The sequence below is a fragment of the Zeugodacus cucurbitae genome, chromosome 4, assembly GCF_028554725.1.
Source record: "Zeugodacus cucurbitae isolate PBARC_wt_2022May chromosome 4, idZeuCucr1.2, whole genome shotgun sequence".
In the NCBI taxonomy this organism is placed as follows: Eukaryota; Metazoa; Arthropoda; class Insecta; order Diptera; family Tephritidae; genus Zeugodacus; species Zeugodacus cucurbitae.
The window spans coordinates 50,138,770-50,164,547 of record NC_071669.1 but is presented as its reverse complement, the minus strand read 5'-3'; the positions used below and the strand labels follow the sequence as shown (position 1 = coordinate 50,164,547).

The 25,778-nt window shown below is 31.5% G+C and overlaps 1 protein-coding gene across 1 annotated transcript in view; it reads right to left on the bottom strand.

Annotated features, from left to right (window-relative positions):
- Positions 1-15,535, bottom strand: part of LOC105210478 (lysosome membrane protein 2) — a 67,843-nt gene extending 52,308 nt beyond the window's left edge. The window contains exon 1 of the mRNA XM_011181477.3: positions 14,768-15,535. The gene's annotated coding sequence lies outside the window, so the exon portion shown is untranslated. The remainder of the gene's footprint in view (positions 1-14,767) is intronic.
- Positions 15,536-25,778: the final 10,243 nt, after the last annotated feature.

Here is a 25,778-nt window from a genome sequence, read left to right as displayed (position 1 = left end):
CCCTTCTGCATTCAGTCCATTAATTACTCATCTCTTATGCTTAATTTTGTCTTTTACTTTTTTTTATTTTTTATTTCTTATTTTATTTATTTTCTAATGCATATTGTACCCACCGTAAACACATCAGTTTAGGTGCGTGGCGGGCGTGACCGTTTGTCGCATCTAGATTTTGTAGCATTCAAAGAAATCATTGAAAGTGAATGCTGAAGTACGCTATGTGACATTGGACGCACACCTCAGAAGAGTAGTAGAAACATTTACATATACACAAACATATATATATATGTATATATGCAGAAGTATGTATATGTTTGTGAGTCAGTAAAGGCGTGTTAGGTAACTAACACCATTTACCTTAAGGCGCATCGCTGCATTCTTGAGCACACTGTCAGTGCCAGGGCTCTTGTGGGTTTTTCACTATTTAACTACGAGCTCTTTGAGTAATACCAGCTAAGAATGCGTGCAATAATTTCCGAATTATTAAATTTATTTTTTTATTATTTATGTTATGAAGAGCGCTGTAGAAATACAACGCAAATTATTTAAAATATTATTATATTTTTTTTTATTATTAATAAATACTATTGCTTTCCATAACCTTTAAAAAGTAAAGCGTGCTCTAGTTTAAAACAAAAATTAATTCTAATATCTAGTTAGGTAGTATATAGATACATATATATGTATGTATGTAATAAAAAATCGATTAAAATAAATTTTGCTGGATTACAAAAGAGTGAAACGAGCTCTTTTCAATACTCATTTTCAACAAGCAAGCCGTAGTAAGCTCCAATTTGTGGCATATTGTAGTTGTCTAGTTGCTTAAGAAACTTTTTCAATTGATTGCCAATCATTCGATTGCAACAAAATTTTTACCTCTGGTAGAAACTAGATGTATGCTAGAGCGCTGAAAATTTTAGAAAAAAAGCGAGCAAAATAACAACAAAACGTATTAAACAAACTTGCCGCGTTACGCATCAGTGCGTCGATGCGACACGCAAACTGCGCGTTAGTCGACGACGCAGAGTTGCCAATACGTTTCAATTGCTATTGGCTGTAGGTGCATATGTGTGGGTGCTTGTTTACATATATGTATAAAATAAAGCTTTGATTTGAGAATGTAGCTACAGTACACATTTAAGTATACCTAAAAATAAAACAGAATATGTGACGATTGTGTTGTAGTTGTATACTACATTTTTCCATTTCTCAAGAGAATTTCATTGTCATTGATATTTTTTCTGCCAATTGCCACTGATTGCTAGCTAACTTGTGGCATTATGTCAAAGCCGCTTAAGTCGATTTAAGCTAAGAGTTTGAGCTATTTTAGGTAATATATTCAATACACGAAATACTTTAGTATAAAAATTTAAGTCAAAATAGACATACAAAATATCTTAGAATATAAAGTATTTAATTCAAAAGTCGTTTATTCCTTGAAATTTTTTTCTCTAACAAATTTTATTATTAACAAATAAGGAAGGGGTAAGTTCGGGTGCAACCGAACATTTTATACTCTCGCAATTTATTTATTTAACTTTATTTATATTATATAATACACAATTTGACCCACATATTCGTCATATATATTGTATAAAGTCCATTGAAAGTTGGAAACCCTAATATTTTGTTACAAGCACCGATTACCTCGTGTTCGATATATGGGGCCTTAAAAACCTATGGCCGATTTCGGCGATTTTTAGAATGGGGCTGCCACACTATAAACATAGTATTTGTGCAAAGTTCTGCACCGATATCTCCACTAGTGCTTACTTTATATATTGTAAAGTAAACTATTCAGATCGACTTCAAAGTTCTGGTATAGAGGAAGTAGGCGCGGTTGTGAACCGATTTGGCCTATTTTCACAACATATTATTGGAATATAAGAAAACTTTTACAAACCAAGTTTCATTGAAATCGGTCGAGTAGTTTCGGAAAAATGGTTTTTGACCCATAAGTGGGCGGAGCCACACCCACTTAATTTTTTTAATACCAATTTGGGTGGAGCCCTTTTATACCTTCTTTATAATGAAATTTAAGGTTTCTGGTTTTTTCCCTTACTGAATTAAAGCATTTTTAGTAGTTTTCAACATAACCTTTGTATGGGAGGTGGGCGTGGTTATAATCCGATAGCCTCCGTTTTTGACTGTACTGTAACTGGATTGAAAGCAACTTTCCTATGGTGCCAAGAAATAAGTGTGCCAAGTTTCATCAAGATATTTTAATTTTTACTAAAGTTACAGCTTGCACAGACGGACGGACGGACAGATAGACATCCGGATTTAAACTCCACTCTTCACCCTGATTTGGTATATATAACCCTATATCTAACTCGTTTAGTTTTGGGTGTTACAAACAACCGTTATGTGAACAAAACTAAACAAAGCTAAAGAGAGTATTAGCAACTTTGTTGCGAGAGTATAAAAATGTTCATTGAGCCATTGTCTCAAAAGTTATTTTATATTTCTTTTCAAAAGCTTCTTTTTAAAAGCGTATTTTCTTCGATCGTTTAGCTCGAGAATTGAAATTGTTCCTTTATATGAAAAATATTTTTATTTTTATTTTAATTAATCAAAATTTTGTCATTATTGTACTCGTAAATTTTTAATTAAAGTCCTTTTTAGATCTATCACGTTGATCACTGACAAAGTAAACGACATTTTCTTTTGCTGCAATTGGTTATTTCCAGATTGGGTGAAGGAGATTTGAGAGAAGGATGGTTGATTTGTTTTATGATTGGAAAAGCGCTGCTCATGACTTGATCGATTAAAAATTTACTAAGAATATTTAATAAACTACATTATTTTATGTAAGTATAAATCAATTATTTCCTTTTACTTTTTTAAATTTTTTTATTCATTTTTTAATAAAACTGATTGAACAACGTTCTGCGAGATAAGAAGCTACTTATTTTGTATAAAATATTTATTTTAGCAAATGTGAATTGAGTTTTGATTTTGATGAAGAATTAATATTTCAATTAATTTAAAGATTTCAAACGTTTCAGATTATTATAAGCTTTAAATATTGCACATATCTGCAGCAAGTAAAATTGGAGCTCACTTTAATATGAGCTAATATTTGAAAAGTATTTTATCTACTTTAATTAAAACTTTTTAAGCTTATTTTAATTAAAAAATAATAATATTTACATACTCATTCAGCTTAAGCAATCAGCAATGAAGCATTTACAATTATTTAAGCTTCTATTTAAATTATGTTTTTAGTCAAAGTCAAAGTAAATAAAGCCAAACAGTTTTTTACTGTCTTAAGAGAACGATTTGCTAAATACTTTTTTCTAAATTAGTGCAATCTAAATTATTAAAATAAAAAAAACACAAGTCTTTATTTAGAAAACATTATTTATTTGTACGCACTTATTACGCACAAACACCCAAATACTGAGCTAATTAATTGCTTTAATTGCCTGTTATAGTGTATTTGAAGAAAGTGCTGCACTTACATTTCTAAATTTTATAAATAGACCTTTAATTATATTGATGTCATTTAAGTTTGCTAATATTTAACAAATGTACTTTATACATCACCTAAAAAAGAAGGAAATAAAAAAAAAAAAAAAAAAAAGTTCGTTGCTTAAGTCTTTTGTTGCTCACTTAACTTGAACTCGGATTGATGTATGCGCATTTAACTCTTGTGACACAGCATTTTTTGTTTTTGAAGTTTAATGTTAACTGAGTTTATGCAATTTATTATGTGTATGTAACTTTTTACACACACACTCGCACATACATAGACACATTTGTAGCAGAAGTTATTTAAATGAGGAAAATTTCATGTTAGAATGATTTGTTGCGCTTGAGAGCACAAATGTATGTAGCAAACAGACAGCAAAATGTAATGTGATCAGTGTAGAAATATAAATGATGTTGAGTATATTTAGTAAAGAAGATGTCAACAGCAAAAACAGAACGATAAATGATAACAAAGGCAACAGTAACAAAAAAATTAAAAAAAGGAAAAAAATTAAAAAATAATAAAAACTAAAAAAATTAAGAAACATTTTAATAACAACAATTAAAGGGTGCTGTACAAGTTTTATGCATATGAGATGAAAAGCAGACAAAAACCACAGCAATAACTACAATATATAGACTTAAGTCTGAAAAACTTATTTCGTAAGTGTAGACGCTCTCTTTGAGAAGTGGCGAGCGATATTGTTTTAGAGTGAACGTTTCTTTGTGATACCTAAATTTACTTACGTCTATGAATTTATAGATTTTGCTCTCCATTTTGATACATAAATATGTAATATATCACCAGCTATGCAAAGTTCACTTCACTGGTGTGCGCTTCCGCTTGACTCCAGCTCTGCAAGCTGTCATCGCAATATGCGTATCTACATACATATGTATGCGTGCACTAAAATATTCGCACATAGTAAATACAAAAACACCAAAAAAAAAACACACAAAACTAGGAAACGTGCTTGACCTACACACTTAAACAGCCGTTGCCTTGCCGCTGGGCACAACCTTTTTTATTACAACCCATTACAAAGTTGTTAGTTCCATGCACACACACATTAATGCATTGTTATTGTTGTTTCTCGTTGACATATGTATGTATGCGTCAACAATGTCACTTTTTGCATTTTCCCTCTCTTTATTATTGCCATATTTCGCCAGTTTATTTGAAGCGATTGACAGTTGTGTTGTTGTCGCACTTAAGCTCAAACATGAATTATATTAATTTTGGTATTTTGTTTTTGTTGTTTAACGTCACTTTTATTTTTATTACAATATTTAACTCGCATCTTGTAACCGTTTTTTTTTTTGGTATTTTTTCGCATAAAAAATTTTGCATTTCTTTGCTTTGACATTGACTTACATTCGGCTAATTTGCATTACCTGCTGCCAGACATATTTTCGGGCAGTCGCTGCTTTCTAAGCTACAGCTACAAGCGCAAAAACGCAAACACACAAACACATGTATTGGTTTCTTGCTCATTCATCCGGCAATAATTTAATATATGTAGAAATTCGCTAACTGCTTTTGTTATTGTTATTGTTATTGTTGCTGTGCAGAGATTCCTTACCTTGCCATTTCGCGTTCATGTTTTTTGTGTTTTTTTGTATCTTGTTTTTACACGCTTTCGCAGTTCGGGATCTTGTCGAAATCAGCTGTTGGGCAACATGAGATAAGCAAGCAATACATAAAAAATCGAAAATTGATTGTTTAGTGAGGGCAGTAAAATACAACTTTAGTTTGACTTGATTGGAGGAGTGTTGCTTGGTTGCTGTGCTGTATACTAGGAGTTCGGGTTTAATCAGAAAGATAGTTGTTTCAGTTGATAAGTAAATTTCAAGATTTTTCAAGAGTAAAATTCAAGATTTCTCCTATATAAGAGGCATATTTTTAGATATTTGTAAAATAAGTTTAAAATTTCGAGTTAAGAAACCTTTTCGAAAGCTATTTTCATAGTATCTAGATAATTTCAAACCCAGTTCCATAACATTGTTATTGTTTTTTTATCTATAACACTTCTCAATGCCAGGAAGCTCATTCAGAATTTTAAAAGTACCAATTGTCAAAGGCTATTCCAAAATAGTGATGAGCGATATTGCCATTTTTGAATCACTTCGATTTCTATTTTTAAATCACCGTAATTTTATTTTGCTATTGCGACCGCAACAAAAAATCGAATTTGTGAGAATTTATATTCATTTAATATATCACACTTTCATATCTATTAATTTCTATTGCTACTGTTATCCAACTAAACCAGCTGAGCTGCTATTGTATACAGTGATCAAATTAGAAACACTGAACTTCTGAACTGATACTGTGATTGAACTCAAATTATTGAACTGCCATTGCGATTGTAATTCACTGCTATTTAGAGAAATTTATCGCAATTGATATATGCGATATTTCAATCTCAGTGAAACATCATCTTGCTCATCATAATTCCAAAAGTCGATTTTCAGAACTGTTTCCATGTATGGAAGAAGCGTTAGCTTAAGAGTATAATATCGAATAGGGACTATTTTAAAGGCGCTAATTTTAATGTAGACGAAAGAATAAATATTTAAAAAAAATTAGTTCTTTGTTGATTACAGTGTTAGTTGATAAAAAAAATAATATTTTTTTTAAGCAAGATTTAAAAAAGTGGAATTTTCGTTTAAAGTATTTTTTATAAACACCTTTACAGAATAATGTAGTTAATATTGTTGTTGTAAGATATTTTTAAACGACTTTACTATACGAGTACTGCTACTTGACATTTGAGGGGCTATACCAGTGTGACATTTTCGAAAAATAGATTTTTTATTTTGTGTTTATTCGATAGTTTATACTTTCAAAATCCTTTATCCTGTGAAAGCGGTAAGATAGTATCTTGAATAGTTTTTGATTGGTAGCGTTCTAAAGAGCATTGTATAGGAAATATATTTAACTTCAATATCCTTTTTAAATTTTTTTGTTTCTGCAACTCATTCGGGTGGAATCATGTCAAAAGTTAGGGAACTTTTTTTTGGCACCTCCGAAGATAGCATATAACTCCGTTATTTTTCAATATTTTTGTAAAATAATTATTATGTGCAAACAAAAAAAAAACAAAAAACTTCGAAACAATCGATCGAATACTTTCTTTAAAAAAAAATTCACGAAAATCGCCTAATTTTTCATAGGCTACACTGGTATAGCCCCTTAACGCAGCGATAGTGATCTTCACACATTTTTAATGGGAAATTAAGATTTGCAACTTAATTATTTCCTCAAATATATATTATTATATTTTTTCAAAAACACCAAGAATCTTAAACTACGGCTGAGGTATCCAATAAGCTAAACAGAATATGAAGATGACACTTTATAATCAGGATTAAAAAATATTGTAAAACAAAAGAAAGTATTAACGAATGATTTTCAATATATATAAATTATTTATATATATTTACTAAGGTTTCAAAATAAATTTAAAAAATTTTTTTTGTTGAATTTTGGGCTTCGAGAACATAAATGTATATTTCAAAATGATATTTTTGAAAAATTACTGCATTATTTCAGCTCTTCGCTGTGAATAAAATTATTCACTTATAAATATTTTGATTTCTTCGAATTTAAGCGAAAATGAAATTTTAGCTTCAAAACAACTTCAAATAAATATAAATAATTCCATTTAATACCGTTTGATAATTCAAATAAGCATAAACACATGAATATCAAGAGAACAATCGAGATGCCGTTATAAAATTTTTCATATTCAAATGATCTAATCATGCTCAAGAAAATACGATTTCCATTAAATAAAAACATAAATAAGCAGAAATGCTCAAATTATGCACTAACGAAGATTAAAATGGGCAAATAATGCAGAAAAATCGCGCGAAGCAGTTAGAATATTTATTTATTATATAGTACAACTACTCATATATAAATATGTATACCTATTGTATATACATATGTATGCCAGAAAATGTTTATTAATATTTATATTTCTTGAGTTTATTTACTATGCAAGCAGGAAGCATACACCCGATTTGTTTGTTGTATATATTGTATAAATTGCAAATATATTAAATTATATTTAATTTATGATTTTTATATATTTAAGTATTGATTTCATTGGCGTTTGCAGTAAAATGCCGTTACTCAGTACCTGTTTCTACTGGAAGATAACATTCTACTACAACCTTGCAGATACTTACTATATGTACCAAGGCGCTATATTTATGTATAATATATTGTATGCTGTACTTATGTTAATAACATAATACTTGAAGTCAACGCCTTAATGCACTCAAAGTTGCATAATTGCTGTCATGTTGGAGAGCTCAAATGAAAATACAAAATAATAATAATAATTTTGCTTTGCAATTTTGGTTTTCAAATTTTTGGTTTAACAACCATTACATATAATATATACAGACTTATATATGTATGTACGCCTATTTTATAAACGAGGGGAAACAGTTTCAATTAGCCGTGACACTTCTCAAAAACCCCAAAAGCAGAAAAAAGTATACTCCAAACACATGTGTGTGTGTGTGAGACATTAAACCTGCAACGAATCTCGGCTTTTGTCAAGCGCGCAACTCCAAAGCGCTGTGACACAGCCTCCAAACAGTCGAAAAAGCGAAAAGCAGCGAGCGTTTAATGTAGAGGGGGCAAGCAATTCGCCAAAATTCAGCTTAAACTAGCGCGCTTAAATCTATCTGTGTGTGTGTGAGTGTGTATGTCAAGTCAAATGTCAAAATTGAAAGCGTTGTAAACAACACTCAATCGCATTGTGTGCCATACATACATACAGATATATGTATGGCTGCAACAACAACAACGCTATTGACACCGCTCTACAACTGTTGCTAATCGCGTAAGCCACCACCAACAATAGCAAAAACACTAATGTGTACATACATACATACATAAGTGTATTTGCAAATCGATTTAATTATGTAAATTCGAGGCAGCTGTAAGCGCCGACAACAACAAATAATTAAGTGACAGCGGGCGGCAGCGGTTTCAGAAAAAGCAACAACAACAGCAACACCAAACAATGACTGCCAAAAATGTACATTATGAGTTGGTATGTGTGACAGCCGAATAATGGTAAAGTGAGTGTTGAGAAAAGGTAAATATGAAAATTAAAATTATTTTAAATGAAAAATTAATAAAAATTTAAGATGACCAAAGGTGCTTATACCGATGGACCCCACTAAAAGATTTAAATATACATACGAGTAGGTACATCTGGTTTCACAACTTGTATATTAAAATGTATTAGGAGAGGGCATTATGTTACGTAGGAGTACATTGGTTTATTTATTTCTAACAAAGCAGTAAGACAATTCATATTAATAGAGGCTTTTTAAAACGATATTGTGAAAAAAGTTTAATGGAAATTTTTAAAATTTGTAAAAAAATGAATAGTTTTGGGAATTTTTTCAAACTTGAGAAGTAATTCTCTATTCATAAATTAATATAGTTTTATTTTAATAAAGTGATCATATTTTATCCACTATTCCTTCATTAATTTGCCATAATAAAATTGTGGACCATCATGAGTTCCCGGCCACAGGAACATTTTCGGAAACGAAAAAGCAGACAAATTGGCAAAAATATGAGTTTCTCAGGATATATCCGAAGCGAAGCAAATACCATGCCAACCAGGCACTATCAAATGAGATTTTCACACACAGTACGAGAAAATTGCTCAGGAAAGATGGAAATCAATAACCAAATGCAAAATAGCAAAGCAGAATTTGCCTATATATGACAGGAAACGAACCAAGGATCTATTAAATAAATTCAGAAAAAGCATATTTAAACATACAGCTACCATAACGAGACATTGCCCATTGGAGGGCATGTGTGTAAAATGGGTATGGTATGCAATATAACGATATTTGTCGTTCCTGCACATTAGAAGGGAATATGGAAACTGTTTTCCACTTTCGCGAGCTGCGAAAGCCTAGCTCTATTACAAACAAGACATAAAACTCTTGCGATCCATCAAGTAACAAACCTCGAAACCATGAAAAAAAGTATTATGGAGAGAAGTAGTTTATTAAAAGCACCAAATGGTTTGACGATGAAACGGGATAATAATATAAAAATATTTCACAATATTGTATAAAAATGACACCACTCCTACTTACCTACCTACTCATATATTAGCTTATGAAGTAAATCAAATCAGTATAAAAAATGAATGATCCTATGTATCAAGAATTAACTGTCCAATTTTGGTACGTAATACTTCCTTGACAATATGATGCTATAGTGTTAAAGTGGTCGAAGTCGGAGCACAACCATGCCTAACATGATTCAGATTATTCTACTTTACAATAAAAAAAAATTGTCAAAAAACTAAATTCGAATTATAAATGAAATACAGCACTGATCCTACATGCAAATTACTAAAATACATGAATAATAAATAACAAGGTTATAGTCTTTGCAGAATGCATAGAATCTGATATTACTTCAATAATAATAGTTATTGAATATTATAATATTGATTCAGTTATTGAATTGGTATATACCTAGTTATTTATGAGGAATTAAACATTCTTGAATGGATAGATAGATAATCGAGATATTTATATACAGTAGTTTTCCGAAATAACGAATATTCGTTTTAACGAAAACCGCTTATAACGAACAAGCAAATTTGTTACATTGAGTACCTTAAATAACGAACATCGGGGATTTGTAAGTACTCGGTTTAACGAACAACATGAAGACGACATATGAAGAAAGAGGAAAAAAACAAATAGCATCGAACCAGAATTAAAAATATAACTTGAAAAAATTCAAAAGAAATGTGCAAATTGAAAAAATGATGAATTTAAAAAAAAAGTTTGAAGTATAAGTGTCAGAATTGGTCCATTTTGTAAGAATTTAGCTGATATGAGTTGTTTTGTTATGGTTTTTCATTTTTTAACAAATAATTAATAAAACAATTTATTATACTGCAATTTACGGAGATTTAACTAATTTTTATTGAAAAACATATCTCTAAGTGAGTACTCGAATTAACGAAAAATTCGATGTAACGAACAGGCCTGACAATTAATGTGTTCGTTATTTTGGAAAACTACTGTATTAAAAAAAAAATATTTTACACGCATAAGCCATTAGGGTATTAAGAATTGGCTTCAGAAAGCATCCGAAATTGTTTCAATACTTTGAATAGAGTTGCCACCTTGCAAAAAAAATAGCAAACTGAGCTTAATATAACATTCTATAGCTAACTATCTAAATTATCTTTTTAATTTTTTTTTTTAATTTTTTGTGGAAAATATTTTTGTAATTTTTTTTTTTTAATTTATAAAAAAACGTACATATGTCATTAACAAAAATATTTTTAAATACATTTTATTTAATATTAAATAAAAATTAAGAAAATTAAAATTTCCACTTCAATCACTAATTCACTTTTACTAAATTAAAAGCTTTTTACCCATAAAAAAATTAATAACAGAGTCATCACTTAATCTGTAGCAGTTGAAATAATATGAAAACTACAAAAACAAAGCAACAAAAAACCTTTGAATCACAAAAACGCCAACAAAAGATGACTAGCAGAATATGAAGAGCCGGCAGCTTAACGCGTTTTTGCCAATTCGTTGCAGCCAATTGCGGCCAAATCGGCGTACCTTCTTGCGCTTACTCATTAACAAGCCAACGCAAACATCAACGTCGACGCCGACGCCGACGCCGATGCTGGCTAAGCAGAGTCATTTGTTAATTTTGCTACTGTTTTTGTTATTGTCAAACAGGGCACACACTCGCCAATTGCAGAGTATCTGCAAAGTAGCAAAGAGTGCGCCACAGATGCAGCCGGCAGCTCATGGCCAGTGTAATGAGCCGCAGCAGAGGCGGCAAAGCAGAGCCAATATGCGAAATGCGAATGCAGACGACGTCGATTAACCGATTGGCGCGATTAACGTTTGGTGTGTGTGTGTGTGGACGGCCAATGAATGTGTCGCCGCGACATTTGCCAAATCGCTAATATTTGTTGTTGTCTGTATTTACCCTACTTGTTGTTGTTGTGATTGTTGATGCTGTGTTCAACTAGTATTGTGCATTGCTGCTGATTGTTTGGTTTCTTTCGCATTTTTTGTTGTTTCGTTTTTTGTTTTCTATTTTGGTTTTTGCTTGTTATTACAAAATTTGCGAAATGTGCCTAATTTATGGTGATACTCTGCGGCGTTCGGCGACCACCGTCGATCACACTCGCGAGCTGATCAATTAATTGCTGGCTAGTTTATGGTTGTACACATGTGTGTGTGTGTGTGTTGATGGGTTTGAATTTTTTTCAGAGTAAATTTGGTCGCTTGAATTGTTTTTCTTTGCCTTTTGGGTGCTGCTTATCAATAGCAGTTCTTGTTGTTGTTGTTTCAGAGGGATATTTAGTGCAAACTTTTAAATTTAATAACTGCAGTGGAGAGTCAAATTTGTTTTTCTATTTATTTCGAAATTGTTCTAAATGTTGTTATTAAATAAATTCAATTTCGAATTTTATTTTGCTAAATTATTGATTCAATCAGTTCAGTAAAATATGCAATTTTATAATGCGTTTCCGGCATATTTGAATTCCGATTATGTTATTGTTTCATCAAATAGCTGCATATATAATTTCTTAAGTTATTTTCAAATTATGATAACTAAATTTCGTTTGAAGTTGGATTAAAATGAAAACAATCGTTATTGCTGCATATATTTCCATAATATACATTTTTTTCAATAAATGTACTAAAATTTATTTATAGTTTTTCGGATTTCATATTTTTATGCGATCTATACCTCGTAAATTATAGGAATTGTTCGAAAATAAAAAATTATCATTATAAAATCAATAATTAAATTAAAAAATTAAAAATATAAATATATATAAATAAATATAATATAATATAAAATAAATATAATATAAATTAAAAGATTAAAAATACATATATTTGTTTTTGATTTTTATTTGTATAAAATAATAATATTTCACGAATTTACACTATTTAAGCAATTTGGACAAAAATTTAAAATCGCAAAATTGAAAAAAACACGTTTTCTAAAGTTGAATAGATTAAACTTGAAACTAAAATAAAATTTGTTATTATTGGATAAATGTTATCCAAAAATTTTTAATATTTTGAATTAACTTTTAAATAAAATATTTTTATATAATATGTAATTTTTTATAAAATTGCATTTTTAAAATTAGATTTTTGATAAGCTTAATTAAGTTTTAAAACAATTTTATAATTCAGCAAAAATTATTGCAATAATGTTCATAAGTTTTAAATTAAAACTTATCATTTATTCCAAATTAAAAAAAAAAAAAATATTTAAAATTTTAATTAATTTAAATTGAAAGTTCAATAAGAAAATCGAAAATTAAATATTTTAACATAAGAATTATTTTAAATTAATTATAAAATTATTACAGAAAATTGTATTGTTTTCGTTTTTATTAAATAAATTTTTTTATAATTTGTTTTTTTTTTTTTATTTCGAGGAAATTTAATTTTTGTAAATTTTTCATATAAACATTTTTTGTTAAATTTTTTAATCGTTTTTATTAAATAACAAAAGTATTTATGTTTTTAGTATTTGAAATATCAAAACTAAAATTCCAGCATAAGTTATTAAATAAATATTTGTAATTAAAAAAAAATAATTACAATAAACTTTTCTTACATATTTTATAATTTTGGCAAATACAAAATACAACAAAAAAAAACTGCGCTAAAATTATTTATATTATCGGAGCACTTAAGATCTGTCGAAGAATGACTAGCCAACTGGCGTATAAATGTGAATGAACAAAAGTGTAAGCACGTTACATTTTCGCTAAGACCAAAAATGTGCCCGGCAGTAAAAATGAACAATATTCTAGTGCCTCTATCTAGAATGAAGTTACCTATCTTGGTATTCATCTAGATAGAAGGCTTACGTGGAGAAAACATATATCTAGTAAAATAACGTGCATGAAGAAAAGAGCTGCAAATTTAAATTGGCCTCTCAATAAAAACTCTAAACTTAGCCTAGACAACAAAGTGCTTTTTTACAATGCGGTCATAAAGCCGATTTGGATATATGGCATTCAACTGTGGGGTACGACCTGTGCAACTAATATTGATATAATACCAAGGTTCCAATCGAAAATGCTTAGATCAATCACGTGCTCAGCATGGTACATTCGCAATGATAATATCCATAGAGATCTTGGTATCCCTATGGTGAAGAAAGCAGTAGAGGACAGCAGATTGAAATATATATCTAAACTCCCTGATCACCCAAACCCATTGGCTAATGCCTTAGTACATTCCTGCGATCAAACACGCCTAAAAAGAAGGGATATGCCTGCGTACTAAAGAGCAACGTTTCACCAATAGCTCAATCACTTGTTTGAGCTTGTCTAGTTTTTTTTAATAGATTTAAGATTTTATAACTTACTGTTAGGCTTAAAGTAAAAGCAGATTCAATAAATAAAGAAATATTGAAAAAAAAAATTATTTTTTGTAGAGGCAATTTTTTTATATAAAATATTTGAAAAAACTTCATTTTTATAAAAAAAAAATTTGTTCACTTAATAATTTTTTTTTTGTATAAAAACTCTTTATTTTTATTGAAAAATCTGTATATATTGAATAAATAAAACTTAATTTTTATACAAAAAAATTTAGTTCAATCAAAAAAAAATTAATTAAATTAAAAAAAATTAAATAATATTAAATTAAATTAAATAAAATTAAATTTAATTAATTAATTTTTTTTTGTATAGAAATTCAATATTATTTATATTGAAAAATCACTTCTAAAATTTTTTTTATTTGAATCGTTGTTCACTTCATTAGATGAATATTTGCATTTCATTGGTTTAACTTCAATTTGTAATTCCAAAATTAATTTAAAAAAAATGTACCAATTTTTCAAATCCGAAAAAGAACTAAAAAAAAAATAAAAAAAAACTATTTAAACTGATATTTTAGTAATTCATAATTTTTTCCATGTTTTACTAATTATTTTAAAACAGTTTTCAAATTTTTCAGAATTTTTTTTTTCACTCTTTTATTTTCATAAACAAATTTTGAAAATGGTTTTTGCTTGGTTATTATTACCTAACACTTCCCTATAAATAAAATAAAATCTATTACAAAAAGAAGGTATTGTTTTAACTTTAGCTGTAATGAAAAAAAGTATTCTTATATACTTATATATTTTAACCTCTTACTATTAAACAACTTGTCGAAACATTTAAATTGGAAAACATAAAATGAAATCAATAAAAATTGTTCAGCTTACATTAAAATGTCAGTGGAAAAAAACAGCAGCTCAGCTCAAAATATTTCAAGCGCAATCGCCAAGCGTTTTCCGTTGAAAGGTTTTATGTTTAATACAAAATTTTATTTACACACACTGAATTCACAGCAAACACTTTTTATAAAAAAAAATCACAAAGATTGAACGCGATTTATTAAATTATAATATCCTTGTATTTTCTACAATAAAAATCACATAAATTTCAGCGCAAAAAACTATGAAATACACACAAACATATCTATTAACATGCCGTTATTAAAAATATCCTGCGAAAGAGCAACTAACAGCGAAACTTTATGCCACAATTTTTATAAAAATTATTTATTTATTTTTAGTTCACATACGACTATGACACAAGCGCGTATCCTTTGTACTATACGGTCGTTGCGTAGACTTAAAACACTAGAATTAATTTCTTCTTTTAAATTAAACACTATTTTATATTATTACTCATGTTTTCATGTTATTTCACTTAATATTTATAAATATTTTTTATATTTTTGAAATATTTCACGTAGATTTAAAATACTTTAATTTTTTCACTTATTTGTATTTTTTAGATTTATTTGTATTTTTCAAGTATTGTTGAATTCCCGTTAATGTCATATTTTTTCCGTAGTATACGCAGGTGATCTCTTAGCCAACCAACCGATCTCTGCGACTGTGCGTGCTCATCAAGCTGGACGCGCGCGCGAGCGTGTCTCGTTTTGAAGTTATCACGACGAAATGAAAAGCTCGCTTGAATGGACCGCGCCAGTTGTCAGTTGGTTTTGTTGAAGTTTTCAAACCCCAACGACGCTAAAGGCAACAGCAACGACAGCGCTGCCCGACGCCGCGCTTACAAACTATTCCGCTTGCAGCACGAAGCAGCGACAGCGGCAGCACAAAGCTTTGACATCACAGCGACTAAGCCGACTAAGTAAGTTGTGGCGCAGCGCAGCATTTAGCCTAGTCGGACTCCCAAGTGGCTTCGTTGCATTTTCACCACGAACTTACTTAGTTAGCCAAGTTAAAGACGAAGTGGTGAGCGTACGGCATCGGCACGTGCGATCGTTCGCAAGCGAGTTGTATTGTGATAGCGATCGTGATCGCGAACGCGAGCGCCTGATAGACGAGGGTGTTATTGCGCTGCAGTTTGAGCTTGTTGTTGGTGAACAACTTCGTAAGCCGGGCTCAAAGTACACAACAGAATGAGTGATTAGCAACAAAAATATACAGTACCGTTATTGTGATCGTATGTGAGTGAAAAGTGACGCGATCCTCACGGTTAGAGGCCTACGAACATACATACATATATTTGTACTATTCATTATTTTGAACCCACGTTTAACTCATCCAGGTTCCATTGAAACTCTCTCGTAGTCTGTTTATTGCTTTTAATTTCGTTTATCGCGAAAAGTCCATTCGTTAATTCAAAAATTTATTTTTAGCTCGCCAATATTTATTTAGAGCTAAAACGTAAGGAATGCACTCTGAGCTGGCCGCTTAAAGCTCGAGTATTAGCTCAACTGTTATCACTTGCAAGTACTCTCAACAGATGTGGTGAGTTCTCCTTTTCACGGAGTGGAGAACAAACAAACAAGCCTTTAATAACGGCTTATTGTTGTTGCCGCTGCTGCAGGGGGGATTTTCGCTCTGACTCTGAATCATTCTATGTTTATTTATCTTTTAAATTTACTAAGATTTACGATTTGTTGTTTTATTGAACGTTGTTTGTGCGAAATAAATAGCAAATATACTGATACTCACTAGGTGATATACGCGCCGTCATGAAGCTGTTCTCGGGTGTGTGGCTATGTACATAGAAATAAGTGTCTATATGTTCTAGATGACGTGCTTGTTGATGGAAAGATTTCTCGAATCTGTACACACACACACCCCTCGTTGACAACGATAATAATCAGTAAATCGCGCGAAATTCTTGGAAATGCTAAGGACACATGGCAAATACTCGCAATACTTGCGAATTTCACGTAATTTTTAGCGCTTAAATAATACAACAAAGTCTTTGGAGCGCACAAAGCTTTGATGAATCTGTGCTTCCCCTACAGCTGATAAAAATCAGTAAGTTAGGCTTGTCAAAAATGTGCAATTTTGGTGAATGAACTTAAAAGTTCTCCAAAGCGGAAGACTCTTAAAATATTTTCTATATAAAATAAGATTCTTTAAATCGAAAGTACGAGAGCATTTTGATAAGTCAGTGTCTCTTAGTATAAAATGTATTTTTTGAGAAATCTACGTTTAAGTATCCATATAAGATCAGATCCAGATACATCGGAAAGAGTTCTGTAACGTCAACAAATATCTGTTGGGGATCGTTTTTTAAACGTATTAGTGACCACCTTCGACTTTTGTTTATATATAAAAATACTCTGATTTATTTTTTAAGAACTTTCTAAACTTCTGTATTTTTATAGTGTATTATAAAAATATTAAGATTCTTTCAACCAAAAATTCTAATATTTTCATTTTCTAACAAATCTTTGTTGCGAATACGCACCGGTGCACCTGTCTTATATATTTCCAAATACTTAAATATAATTATATAAATTGTTTGTTTGTGCTACACAGAATTCATTTGCTATGGATCCAATATTCTTCTTCAACATTCTGTTTAAAATAATTTAGTGAATAGTCACAAACATATGATTGTTTATGACAAAACTGAAACAATACACCAAATTTCAAATAAGGGGTTTTCCAATAGGGACGTTACAAAAGTAGACCGATAAAGCCAGCAAACGACGCCATACCTTTTCTCGCTCTTTTGACATTTCTCTTTAGTAAGGTTTGCCATTTCAATGAGTCGAAATTATTACAAGTTACTATCGAAATTCGTGTCAGTGGTCTCAACTTTTAGAGTGCTACGTCGAATTTATGGTATGGTTATTATATGTGTTATTGGTCAGGCAGCGATCCACACTCACTTACTGATTCACCATTGCATCCCGAAAAAATTACGGTTTGGTGCGGTTTTGCGTCATTGGGCAAAATGACCGTGATGATCAAGACCGGCACGTTACTGTGAATGGGAATCGCTATCGCTCAATGATAATCGAATTTTGACTCGAATTGGAATATGAACTTGGACAATATGGACAGGCCGCCTCTGTCGGTTATTTGACGCCAACAAGCCAGCGACGATTGATGAACTTCGTACGGGTATCGAACTTGAAATTGCAGCAGTATTGGCCGATTTATGCTTGAAAATCAACGAAAATTTATTTCAGCGTCTGAACTTCTGCATGCGGGCCTTTGGCGGCAACGCAAAAAAAAAAACGAGTTCCATACATAATAGCACCAAATGTACTATTACAGGAATAAAGATTTCAAAAACAAAAAATCAAATACTTTTGTAGCGTTCTTATTGGAAAACCCTTTCTTTCTAGAGTTCTAAATATTTAGGAATCGATTTTCGAATAGTCATTGTTAAAAATTTACCAGCATGAATATGCCAGTATTAAAATTCAATTTACTTTTTATAAAATACTAGCTATTACTCTGTGCGCTTCGCCACACCTATATCGATTAAAACTCTTAAGGGTTTTTACTTTGTGTTTTATTTATTGTTGAAAATTGTTACTTATTTATAAAACATATTGGTATACAACATTTTTGGTTTTTCCACCTGGCGCTTAAATGAATAAGCACCTTGGTGTTCCCACTCTCGAGCATGCGACGAACAATTGGCCGTGGGAGAAGCACATTTCTTCCAAGTTGACGCCGCACACTTGAAACGTTTGCATAATGGGTTAACCGACTTTCAGGACCAAACGATGCGGTGGCAGCCCGGGGGGATCCAAAGAATTCAAGAATTCAGTTGGATAATTTACTACTTCATCTTGATTCAAAACGCTATCAATCGATGTATATGTTGTAGCTTCTCCTGGCAGTTTTTCTTGAATGGCAAAATTGATTTCGTTGACGTGTACATTTTTCGGTGCCAATATGCGCGTTCACTTAAATAATCGTGGCGTTGATAGTATTGAACAATATTCGGAAATACACTTTCAATCAATTCTTCTTTCGATTGTAAAAGCGTACAAAACTTGTTCGGCAATCTGATCAAACCGATATCATCGATTAGTATTTTGCCTTAGTCAATGTCCAACAACTGCTTCGAAAACGCCGCTGCGGATCGATCGATTTACAATTGGACTCACATGTTGACGGTTAGAGTCAGCCTTTGAACATGTCTCCACAAAACTGACGATTTTAAACACGCGTTTATTTCGTTGGCAGTAGTTGATCGAGGAATGACTGGCAAAGTTTGCCGAAAATCGCCGGATAAAGTTGTTGCTTTTGGCGTAAATCTTGTATTGTTCTATTGAATGCTTCTAGTGACTTTTTGTTAGCCATTGGGCACTCATCCCACAGAACTATTCCAGCTCCTCGCAAAACTTTTGCCATTGCTAAACTCCTCGATATGTTGCACGTTGGTGTTTCAACGACTTGGATGTTCAACGGTAATTTCAATGTGCTGAATGTGCTGTTCGACCGCCATCAAGTAGAGTAGCAGCGATGCCTGACGAAGCAATTGCCAGCGCAATTTTCTGCTGTGACCGTATAGTAGCAAGAATCAAAGAGATCAGAAACGTTTCCCTGTACCACCGGGCGCATCCAGAAAGTAGAATCCACCTGCGTTATTGTCAGCCGCTCGTATAATCTTATCATAAGCATTTTTCTGCTGAATATTCAATTTGGTAATGTTAGCTTGTATGAAAGCACGCAATTCATTGCAATCGTATTGTTGTTCACGTTAAAGCTCATGGTCAAGCATATCAATCGCTGAACGATTGGGCGCAGTTATGCCAAGTTGCGCTAATGAATTAATCGCAATCGTAAGGCACAGATCTTCAACCAATATCAAAGCATCATTATACATTTGTAATGTATATAGCAAGTCTGCGTCCGATGCTCGATTATCCGCCAAAATTTATAAGTCCTCGGTCATGCAGTCTTTGTACTTAGTCCACAGTTATTGCGGATTTGACGGAAGGCTTGTAGATATTATTATGGCGAATAGTACGCGTATTTTTTTGGATGAGATGTGAGTGATGCGTCATGAAGTGCGGTGTCCCAATGCATATCATCTTCTAACAAATGCAATCGCTGACATGCTACACGATACGTCGCACACAACTGACCGTCAACAGTTTTCAAATCATCAAATGATCTTGGTTCGCGCACGTTGACTAATAGCAGACACAAATAGAAATATTCGGCGTTGTTCGGCTGGATGGTGTAAATGCGTCCCATGGCATCGGTTTTACGGACATTTGGATAACCGTCAACACGTTCCCCTTGCTTTCGTCGTTGAAATGTTTTCGATGATGGATTCCAAGTGAAATATTGTGGTATTTCGGAATATAGTAATGTTCTTGCAAATTCATCGTTTTCACACAACTCGAAAAAGGTAGTTAGTGTTTTCCCCGGTGGTCGTGCTGCGCTCTGTTGTACATTGTCTGCATTGAAATAAACGCGTTGACCATTTTCGAGATGAACTGCCATATCAAGGCATTTGACAGGACTGCCAATCTTGCGGCAAAACATTATTTCATGAGAATTTGTATAAGCGGGATGTATCATTTTTTTTGTTTTTTTTTTTTGCAAAACGTGCAATGATACACACATTCAATTTCTTATGTGCACCGTCCAAACAGACCCCAATCACCCCTGAAAATTTCATTGAAATCGGGCAAGCTGTCTAGGAGGAGTATACGAACAGGAAGTTTTGCCACTTAATTTTATATATATAGATTTAAAAATTAAAAAAAAAATATTAAATTTTGACTCCATTTTAATTACATCTACTCTTATTTAAATGTATATATTTTAACAGAAAAATTTCCTACTTTCTCTTTTTTGCCGGAAATGTGATATCAAATTCTGTGAGTTATTACATTTAATTTTAAATATATCAAATTGTTTTAACTGACTAGAAAATTCGCTCGAGCCAAGTATCTGACGTTCTTACTCATTTTTATTATCCTCCTCATTAAAAAATCATCCTCTGTCTTATCGTGCGCTATCACTCAGTTTTCACACCCAGTTAATGAGCTTCGGGAAATACATATAGCGGTAAATACACGTGTGTGTTGAAACCAACTGCGTTGATTGTGACAAGTAGACACGACAAAAGTGCGAAGTTTAGCTTATAAGAAAACACAAATGACAGTATTTGCAGGAAATACCATTTATTAATTAACTTTCGAATTTCGTTAGTTTCTTTGTACGTGATAAATTATTAAAAAAAAATATATATATAATGTACATATTATTTTAACAATTTACAATTTCAGAGTAAAAAATACTTGTTTTAATTCAGAAAATATTAATTTTACTACATTTATATATTTTAAAGTTAATTATCTTTTATAAATACTGTATTCTTTAATGTTTTGTATTATAAATGATTTTCTTTACTTTGACTGAAACTTTCATAATTAATTTTTTGATTTGAGTTCCGCACATCCATTTAATTAATAGAAACATCTCATATATAACTACACATACTCTTATTAATAATCTTAGTAAACAAATCTCGAGGGTGTCATCACTTTGTTTACACCATTCGGCATTTTCTATATATTAAAATGATAATAAAATTCAATTGGCTCGTGCTTCGCATTAAAAACTAAATGTAAACATTTTGAGATAAAAAATTGAATAAATAAAAATAAAAAATATTTAATGAATATATAAATAAATTTTTAAAATATAAAAAATATAAAAAAACTAAGTTCGGGTGTAACCGAACATTTTATACTCTCGCAATTTATTTATTTAACTTTATTTATGTTATATAATACACAATTTGACCCACATATTCGTCATATATATTGTATAAAGACCATTGAAAGTTGGAAACCATAATATTAGGTTAGAAGCACCGAGGTCCTCATGTTCGATATATGGGGCCTTATAAACCTATGGTCCGATTTCGGCGATTTTTAGAATGGGATTGCCACACTATTAACATAGTATTTGTGCAAAGTTCTGCACCGATATCTTCACTAGTACTTACTTTATCTATTGTAAAGTAAACGATTCAGATTGTCTTCAAAGTTCTGGTATATAGGAAGTAGGCGTGGTTGTGAAGCGATTTGACCTATTTTCACAACATATTATTGGGATGTAAGGAAACTATTACAAACCAAGTTTCATTGAAATCGGTCGAGTAGTTCCTGAGATATGGTTTTTGACCCATAAGTGGGCGACGCCACCCCCATTTTTAATTTTGTAAAAAAATCTGAGTGCAGCTTTCATCTGCCATTTCTTATGTGAAATTTAGTGTTTCTGACGTTTTCCGTTAGTGAGTTAACCCACTTTTAGTAATTTTCAACCTAACCTTTGTATGGGAGGTGGGCGTGGTTATTATCCGATTTCTTTCATTTTTGGACTGTATTAGGAAGTGGCTAAAAAAAAGACTGCAGAAAGTTTGGTTTATATAGCTCTATTGGTTTGCGAGATATGTACAAAAAACTTAGTAGGGGGCGGGGCCACGCCCACTTCAACAAAAAAAATTACATCCAAATATGCCCCTTCATAGTGCGACCCTTCATACCAAATTTTATTTCTATAGCTTTATTTATGGCTTAGTTATGGCACTTTATGTGTTTTCGGTTTTCGCCATTTTGTAGGCGTGGCAGTGGTCCGATTTTGCTCATTTTCGAAAGCAACCTTCCCATGGTGCCAAGAAATAAGTGTGCCAAGTTTCATCAAGATGTCTTAATTTTTACTCAAGTTACAGCTTGCACAGACGGACGGACGGACGGACTGATATCTTACTTTTTACAGACAGACATTCGGATTTGAACTCCACTCTTCACCCTGATCACTTTGGTATATATAACCCTATATCTAACTCGTTTAGTTTTGGGTGTTACAAACAACCGTTATGTGAACAAAACTATAATACTCTCTTTAGCAACATTTGTTGCGAGAGTATAATATGCATTAAGCAAAGGTAATACACAAAAGTCACGTGTGAGCGTTCGAGTTAGTATTTAAGTTAAGTGCTTAATTAGTCAATGGCAAATGACCCAGGAATTATAATCGAATATGAATTAAATATTTATTTGCAAAATATTTAATAACAACAACTACAGCATTAAATTAAATAGTGGAATTCTTGCGATGCATTCTATGGAATTCTACTAACGATTGAGTTGTTTTACTTAGTTTTTACATTACTGAATTAATGTTTTCGTCATTATTTTATATAGAAATGGTATTTTATTTAAAATATAAATATTCTAAAATTATCCCGATGTTTGCTCAGCCCTTTTAACCTTTATTTAATATATACCATAATGGTTTGCTTGCATTAAGTTAAGTGTTACGTCTAATTATTGATCCTGAGCTCGAAAAATTTGTATGGCGGAATAAACATTCATCGATGAAAACGACTAATTTCTAATTTAATATCATCTTTTTAATTACAGGTATGGGGCTTCACTGTTAGTTTCCTAAAGATAGCGGTTCAATCAAGATTTCCAAGATTGAGAGTTGTTGAGAAGATTACCATCATATAAACAACTTCGACAAGGCCTTTATTTTTTATTTACTGTTGAAATTCTCCCCAGAGAACGTTATCTTAAGGTCTGAGAATATGAAAAAGCCATAGGTGGTAAAATTACTTGAATATGACGGATGAGTAAGTAATTCGAATTCCAGTTTGATGACCATTTCGTCAAATCGACTATTAGTTGTTGCTTTTTTAAAGAATTCGATGAAAATTGTCATGATATGCAAATCTCAAAATACAAACTTCCCAACTTTGTCAGCTGGCAATTTCGTCTTACCCAACTTTGAATTCGATTCGACCAAGATTGTAAGGTCTCAAGGACCTAACGTGATACTGAGATTTTGCAGGTTTAAAAACTTAAGAAAAATTCCATATCTACACGTTCCAACCACATATTCAGAGGGTGAACTATCTCGCTTAACCTCATTTTGTGTTGTTTTATTTTCTTCATCCATAACAGTATATTTTTTAGGCCCACTTCAGAACAATAACTCCATGTATTTAGATACTTTATGAAAATTATATTTAGGATACCAAAATGAGTCCCTTTCTTCGACCAGTCGTCATCGATATAGTCTATAAGGTGTAGTTAAAAAAAAAAAAAAATAGTTACGATCATGACACCTTCCCCTTTTATGGAAATCCATTTATTTTCATCTTTTCAAACATTTCAATTTGACCCACTCTCTAATTAAACGCTCACCTTGTTCACGACTTTCTGCATTATATCACAAAGGTTCTAAATGGGCCAGGTGAGACATCATCAAAGCCATTCTGTATTATATATGTATGTATGTGTTGCCATAATAATCATTAAGGTAAATAGTTCGTTGAATAAATGTAATTAAAATGCCAAGGAGGTTTTTCTAACCGTTAAGGACCTCCAATCAGGCACAACGCATAACTTCAAAATTGTTTAGTGAGCAGTAATTTCCTTAATTGTTTCTTCCTTTTTTAATTAGAAGTAACTCGCATTGATCAGAATAATATTGAATCAACTTTTTCTTGATAATAACTTTCATTATTTAATTACACTCTCAAAGCCTCCACACTCACATAACGTAATAGCGTAACATAGCAGGTTACTCTAAATATTGACAATTATACTTGAAAAATTGATTGAGGTGATTGAAATGATTGTAAATAGTGAAACGACTAAATCTACAAATGAACGGCAATTACACTGAACTTGAACTTGTGCGATTACACAGTATAACATATATATATATATGAGTTGCGGCAGATTCTGTGTAAAAAACTCGCTGTGGCATCTAAATTTCATGCTTGTTGTTGCATATTTTTGTCAACATAAGGATTGAGAGCTAATACACACACACTGAAGTGGATCTGTGCTCGAGTATATTTAGATGCTATGCAAACATATCAAATATCGATTACAAGTATAATATGTAATCAAATTAATTAAGTCGATAGCGATAAACAAACAAATTAGCGCATACAAACATAGCTACTTAAATACTGTGATTATAGGTGTTCATGCACAAAAATGTTGAGTCAACAGCGGAACGAGGAACCAGCAATGGATGGCCGACAACCGATGACCGAGAGCCAAGTACTCCAGTGGTTACACTTGATTCGAGGTGAAACAATTAGAATTGTCAGTAGCGAGTATAAAAACTAGCATTCAAATTCATTTGTACATAAGTATGTATTTGAAAATGTGCATAGATTTTCAAAATCTAGAAATGTAAGCAAATATTTTCGTTGAAAATTTAAAGTATGTTTTCGCTACCCAAAATCACTTTGAGGCTATGCAATTTCATTTGTGTTAAATTTTAATAACAAAAAAGGAAATCCGTAAGAAATTCTAGTACAAAATCTTAGCTATTTCCTCATTCTAATGCCTGAACTTCGCACGGCTATCATTCTTCATGTCTCGTGTCTGTTAAGAGGCTTCTGTCGGTAGATTAAGAGATTTCATTCAATTACAATATTAACGTCATCTTTGCGCTATGCTTTCAATGACTTGAGATTCCATTTTACTATTATTATTCATTAGAAACTTAAGGTCACATATGTCAAAATAGTATTTCAAGTTATCTGAATTTTGCGGGACTTTTAAGTTTGAAGATATGATTGTGTTCCTCTAATCATAAATTTTCAGATAATATACATAAATTCAAGGTTGGTTACAGCCAAAGTATGCAAGTGTCAAGTTGTTTTAAATTCATTATCGGTTTGGGGAAATTCCATTCTGGCTTTTTTATGCAAACTTTAGTTTGGAAACACTTTCTTAGCTTTTTTGTAGAGCTTTATAAAATAGTTTATATTAAAGAGCTGAACTGAAGGGAACCTTCAAAGTCATCTTCCTCTGAATTGTGATAAGCTTGTGAGCTTTAAGCTGTTGCGAGCTTCAACTATTTTATTTAAGTCAAAAGCTACTGACTCCTTCATGGGATAGAAATGTGCTTCAGTGAAATATATTTCATTATTGATGAAATT